Source organism: Tasmannia lanceolata, unplaced genomic scaffold (assembly GCF_043159265.1).
Source record: "Tasmannia lanceolata isolate RefF3 unplaced genomic scaffold, GAP_Taslan_0.1 ptg000008l, whole genome shotgun sequence".
Classification (NCBI taxonomy): domain Eukaryota; kingdom Viridiplantae; phylum Streptophyta; class Magnoliopsida; order Canellales; family Winteraceae; genus Tasmannia; species Tasmannia lanceolata.
This window is the reverse complement of record NW_027518685.1, coordinates 30,660,877-30,667,795: the sequence shown is the minus strand read 5'-3', so window position 1 is coordinate 30,667,795 and position 6,919 is coordinate 30,660,877. Positions and strand designations below refer to the sequence as shown.

General features: G+C 37.5%; 1 pseudogene; it reads left to right on the top strand.

Moving 5' to 3' along the window:
* Positions 1-375: 375 nt before the first annotated feature.
* Positions 376-4,731, top strand: LOC143882874 (LRR receptor kinase BAK1-like; annotated as a pseudogene).
* The last annotated feature ends 2,188 nt before the right edge of the window (positions 4,732-6,919 follow it).

Below are 6,919 nucleotides of genomic sequence, written 5' to 3'. Positions count from 1 at the left end.
ATTTAGCAACTCAATGCCGAGTCCACTAACCCTTCTACTCATATCCATCTTCAAAGCACCGATTGAACTTCTTCACCAAGGATATCTTGACAAGCACCAACTACCACCCTTGTGGCTTTGATACCATATAGAGAAAGACGGAATTCACAACACCGAAAAATCCTCTTCTCAAACAGTGAAACCAAAGTTTACACTAGCCTAACATGAACAACCAAGTAGAAGAAGAACAATGCCCAAAAAAGATGTGCTTCAATATATGAGAGAAAAACAAAACATACAAGATAAAGAACAATCAAAAGAAGAAAGCTTCAAGAGGAAAGCTTGCACACAAGAGAGCTTCAATGGAGGTCTAGGTTGTGGAGAATCTCTACCAAAATGAAGTTTGTGAGAATTAGGCTTGGTCAAGGAAAGTGAAGAGAAGATAGCTTAGGTAAGTGGTAGTGGGTATGGGAAAGTGGTGTCTTAAATGCTTAGGGAAGTAGTGGGTTTGGAGTTCCAAGTAAAGGTTTGAATTTGAAATAGGAAGTAGTGGGAAAAGTTGTAGCAAACATGTGTGGCTCACACATGTGCAAGCTAGGCAAAAAGACCAACATGCCCATGGACACAAAAGTACATATTTGCCCTCACTACAACACTCAAAATAAAAATAAAATAAAGCTACCCAAAAAATGCACTTTAAAATTTAACATAGATCTCACCGGTAAAAACTACGAGACGATTTAAATAACCCGCGAGGGTATCCGTTAACCATAGCCTTTTAAATTTCCACAGAAACTGACACAAAATGACCGAAATGTTTCCATTTCCATCCCGATCAAAACTGAAACTGTTGTAACGTGTCCCATGAAGATTTTATTCAAGACTATTTTGGGAGTTGACATCCTTGCATTTAGAAGGCAATTTGAGTTCACAAATACTCCTTAAATATAATATTTACCTTTTCTTTTCTTTTGGCAAAACATTTAGTTCAATACACTCCAATACATATTTCACTAAATTTTCTCCTTTTGGTCTCTGTAAAGGCGAGGCAGATGATTTTGCTTAGTCACAACTATTCTCCTTGAGTCTAAAATTTCGTTCAACACACTACAATACAGATTTCACTAAATTTTCTCCCTTTGTTCTTTGTAAAGGCGAGTCGGATGATTTTGCTTAGTCACAACTATTCTCCTTGAGCCTAGAATTTATTCTAATTCTCATTCTTTCAATTTAATAAAAAAGTATAAAACGGAAAAGGATTCTATCTATATAGAAAAAACATGAACTGAAAATTATGTAAATGGTATGTGAAAATTGATGACGAGAAGCTAAATCAAGAGTTTATCCTAATAAGTATGTCTACATAGTTTTCTTTTTCTCATTAGCAACTCCTGATGATAACACTTACTGAATAGCTCTATGAACTGTAGGGACTATGTTTAACTGATGTTTGTGCATTATTGCTACTGACTGTTTTTTTTGTTTTCATTCTACAGTTCTAATAACAAAGGACTCTGCTGTCTTGTTACAACACAAGTTTGCCCAGGATCTCCACTTCCTCCATTTGCTCCACCACCAAATATCTCTTCTCGAGGTGCCATATTCTTTTAGTAATCTCTCTTTATTGAAGTTTATTATGGAAGTCTTGCAATTGCTCATCTTTTGGCTTGGCGCGCTGCTTAGATTGGTTAGATTTGGCTTATCTGATTCCAGTATCAGATTTAATCATTTGTTTTTATTTTTTCAAAGCCACTTGGTTCTTGCACTCTGAGGAGATCCTTCACAGCCATCATTTGTTTGGACATTGACGAAAAATGGGTTCCATGTGGATTTTTAGTCTATCCGACATAATATTGGAGCTTTTACATTTATTTCTTTTCTCCAATAAAACCATTGCAATTGCATTTAATTTACCTTTGATGAGATGCAAACATTGAGCTTTTATTTGCTACCACTCTTGTACACATGCATGCACATTTCCATAGTTTTGATAATGGAAACTGATTGAATCATCCAATACCAAATTCGAGGGGTGGTAATTGATGTGCTTCTCCTAGATGCTTACTGGTCGGGGAGCCTCATGATTCGTCTCGTTTGACATGGTCAACATCTGACAAGGCCGCTTCCTGTTGCAATTGTATGCTTGCTGGTGCTTGTTATGTTTTACTGCTACATGACTGCATAAAAAAATAAACTATAACTGTATCTCATTCAGTGTCTCTGAGGTGTTATCTCAGCAGGAAATAGTGCAAAGAATAATGGAGCGATTGCTGATAAAGTGATTTCAGGCGCAACTAGGCTTGCGTGGTGGCATCGTCGTAAGCCACATGGACATTTTTTTGATGTTCCTGGTAAGTAGTTGTAAAATGGATATATTGGACTTATATGGATCTTGGAAAATGCTAGCATCCTTCATGCGTTCATTCCACAGTGGGGCCACCCATGAAGTGTCTCCGTGTGTGTGAAGGATTCTATACTAATGCATGTGTTCTAACTTGTTCAAATTTTCTCTGCAGCTGATGTGGATGTAGAAGTTCAGCTGGGACATATCAAAAGATTTTCTCTGCGAGAACTACAAGTTGCAACTGGTAAATTTAGCAATGAGAACATTATTGGTCAAGGTGGCTTTGGGAAGGTGTATAAGGGACACTTAGCAGATGGTTGACTCGTGGCAATAAAGAGACTTAATGAAGAACGTACACCAGGAGTCGAGCTGCAATTTCAGTCGGAGCTAGAAATGGTCTGGACCACTGTGCATCGAAACCTCATCCGGCTGCTAGGTTTCTGCGTGACACTCAGGGAGCGAATTCTTGTTTTTCCCTATATGGTTAATGGAAGTGTTGGGTCATGTTTGAGAGGTACTTTTCACCTCTTCCTCACTGCATTCTTTTCCACTTCTTTTTGCTTTTCACCTGTATTTTGGTTTGGGAATGTACATCCTTGCCTGTAACCATTAATGGCCTCCTCAAGGATCATTTCAAACAAGTCTGGTGAAAATTGAATCAGAAAATTTTCCAGCACTGGGTATTGTGCTTATATCTGCAAAATTCTCTAAAAGGAAGTTTATTTTGGTCTTTCTTGTAGAGCGTCCACAATCTGAACCACCACTTGACTGGACAACACGAAGGAAGATTGCACTTGGATCAGCAAGGGGACAATCTTATTTGCATGATCATTGTGACCCAAAGATTATTCACCGTGATGTGAAAGCTGCAAATATTTTATTGGATGACCATTTTTGCGTGACTTTGGCTTGGTTAAACTAATGGACTGTAGAGATACTGAGGTGACAACTCTTGTATGTGGCACAATTGGGCATATAGCTCCAGAGTACCTCTCCACCGGAAAGTGTTCAGAGAAGACTGATGTTTTTGGTTATGGGATCTTTCTTCTTGAACTAATCACTGGACAAAGAGTTTTTGATCTTGCTCTGCTTGCAAACAGTGATGGTGTCATGTTGCTGGACTGGGTATGCACTGAGTCATTTTCTCTGCCTTATTTTCATATAGTAGCTTACACATGATTTCTTGTCAATTGATGCCATTTAGGCGGATATATCTAAACTTGAGCTATTCTTTGTTTTCTTTCTTGTTTTCTGCGGGTTCAATAGACAGGGTTTAAAATTCAGCAACTAAAAGAAAGATAAGTTGTTTGGGATCCTCTCTTGATTCAGATGGACTGAACTGAAATAGAATCAGAGCGATTACCAAATGCCTTTGCTGAAAATTCCTCAATGTCCAGGCTATTCACGGAACGTCAGAAAGCAGTTATTGGGTGCACACCGGCTCCAGTTCTCTGGTTTAGCTTCAGATATTTTAGGTTCAGAGCATATGTGTCTATCTGTTTCCTTTTCAACTATAACATTGGAATTAAGGATAGACATGAATGTTAACGTTGATGGAGGAGTCAGGGAGTTGTCTAGTAATATGGGGTGGATATCACTTAGGTTTTGAATTAGCATTGCCAGTATACCCAGGCCCAAAGACAAAAAATGAAGTGTGTTATAGATTACAGGTATAAAGTGATTCAAGGTTTGCACTTCAAGGAAACAAGATTGGTTTAACCTGGTTTTGGTATCCGAGATAGGGATTATTTGTGTTTCTGATAAAATATAGAAAGCTGACGTGCATAAAGGATCTCCCACCCATAACGTTTTTACATTCTTTCTTTCATTAGAATATTGCTTTTCCTTTTAGGCTTTCCTTCCTTAATTGCTTACCAGGTTACATTCCTTTTTTGTGCCATTGCTCAATGCATTTTCCTTTTATTTCTTAGGGCTCTGTGGAAATCTTGCTGGCATCCGTCTATTGTATTTGAAAATAACTCCAATCAATGAAATCACAACACACTTCTTCATCTAAACCCGGTTTCTTCATGTTATAAGAGCATGGGTACTAGTTCATTCCTTTTTTACGTCATTGCTCAATGCATTTCCTTTTATTTTTTAGGGGTATGTGGCAATCTTCCTGTCATACCTCTATTGTATTTGAAAAAAACTCCAATCAATGAAATCACAACACACTTCTTCATCAAAACCTGGATTGTTAATGGTATCAGAGCATGGGTACTGGTTTGTGGAACCATCAGGTGGAGTCTATTCTAATTTCATCCGATCTTGTAGGCTATGTTGTCGGCTCTATTGAAGCTCCTCCAAAAACAATCGAAGATACCTCCAAAAACGCTACCATTGTTAACCTAGAGTGCACTAAATGGTGCAAAACCAACCACTATGTCAAGAGTTGTAAACTCTAACGGTAGGACTCTCTGCACAAATACTTGGTACCCCAACTTCAAAAGAAGTATGGGACACACTTTATGAACTTTTTATTCAACAATCACAAGCAAGATGCTAGTGTCTAGTAATATGGGGTAGGTCTCACTTAGGTTTTGAAGTGGCATTGCAAGCATACCCTGGCCCGAAAACAAAAAAATGAAGTGTGTTATAGGCTACAAATATATAGTGATTTGAGGTTTGCACTTCAGGAAACAAGATTGGCTTAACCTTGATGTCCTAGATATGGATTATTTGTATTTCCTTAAAAGAGGCAAATAATCCCTCCGTTTGTAGGGGAAAAGTTTAAGGTTCAAATTCAGTCATAGTTCGCCATGGACTTCCTGTCAATCTTACATGTTTATTTTATGGATACTGTGAGAGGCCTCATACTTTCATCAGTGAAATATTAGGGGCATTTTGGAGGACGTAAACCACCCTCACTTTGGCCATTATTGATCTTTTTGAAGAAAAAACATGGGAAACATACTTCTTGTAGTTTCCATGCTGGTAGACCCCTTTTGTAGTTGATTTGAGTATTTATGGGTGACTTCTTTCGGAACGTGTTTCTGATTATCTTTTATTACAAATCTTCTCATTCCACTACACCTCAAAATGTCCAGAAAGCATACCCTCAGTTCCTAGAAAATGTTATTCAGAAAATAGTGCTGGATGGAAAAATCCCTCTATTATTTCAAAAAAAAAAGGACAAATACCATCTTAGTTTTTGAGTGGGCTAAAACAAGCCTTACATGACCATTTCCTCAATAAATTTTGCAAAGATAAGGTGAGAATTTGCAAGCAACGTGTTTTTTTTTTAAAATGGTATTTGCAAGCAATGCGGCTTCCTCAATACGTTTGCGAAGATAAGGTGAGAATTTGCAAGCAATGTGTGTTTTTTTTTTAAAATGGTATTTGCAAGCAATGCGGCCAAACTTTCATTTGTGATAAACAACCCACATTCTTTTATTTTATATATAAAAAGCAAACATAATCCAAGCTTTAAAGCTAGGCTCGTTTATGTACTGAGCCTAAAAAGCTCGCGAGCTTTTCCGAGCTGAACTATACAAAGCTCAAGTTCGGCTCGTTTATTTGGCGAGCCTAATTTTTGGGCTCGGGTTCGGCTTGTTTAGTAAACGAACGAGCCCAAGCCGAGCTTTTAACGAGCCGAACCCAAACATGTTCGCAAGCCGGCTCGGTTCATTTGCAGCCCTACCTGTCCTAAGAGCCAATGCACACACTCTCCACTCGTTTGACGAACCCTTGGTAATTTTGTCATTTTCAAAATTTTAATGGAAGAAAGTAACCACAGTTTGTTTTTGGGATGTTACTGCAATTATTTTCTAAAACAAGGACTAATGGTTAAATATGAAGTTCTTAAGGACCATTAAGCAATAATTTTGAAAAGAAAGGACAAAGGCCAAAATCCCTTATAAATTGATGAGCCATGCTTGACCCTAAAATTTAAAATCATTTGCAAAGAGCCATAAAAATGGATCCTTTTCTTTTTCTCAAACCAAAGTTTCTTACTTTTGGCAAAAGGGACGCAAAAGAAAAAGAGAAGAAAAAATAACTAGCTAATAATTTATGTCATCGCATCAAAAGGAAAAGAGAATCATTTGCCTCAAAAGGAAAAAATGGAAAAGCAATGAGTTTTGAGCATTTATCATTTCTTTCTAAACTCGCCAAATGCCATACGAGAAGCCAAATGCCATACGAGAAGTCTCATTCCCATGTCCTTCCCGAGCAAACATTGTCAAGTTTTTCTATGGGGAGATTGGGATCTTAAAGTTGAAACCCGTAAGGGAGGCCTAGGCAAAAATTAATGGTTCTTTCCAGAAGGAGAAGTCTAAAATGCTCAATTAGGATTGAGCAAAATTGTGACAGGTAAATACTCCAACAAAATTTTGAATTAGTTCCACACTATAATCTCAAAAATTCGTTGATAGTATCTCCTAAGTTTTCATTTTTCAAGCTATTATCACTGAAATTTTTGAATTAGTTCCACACTACAATCTAAAAAATGGCACTGATAGTATTTTCCTAAGTCTTCATTTTTCAAGATCTTTTCACTACCATGATAAAGGTGCAATCCAATTCACTTGAATGGACTAATGAACAAGGATCAGATACTTCCCATGTGACTGACTATTATGGTCTGTTGAATTC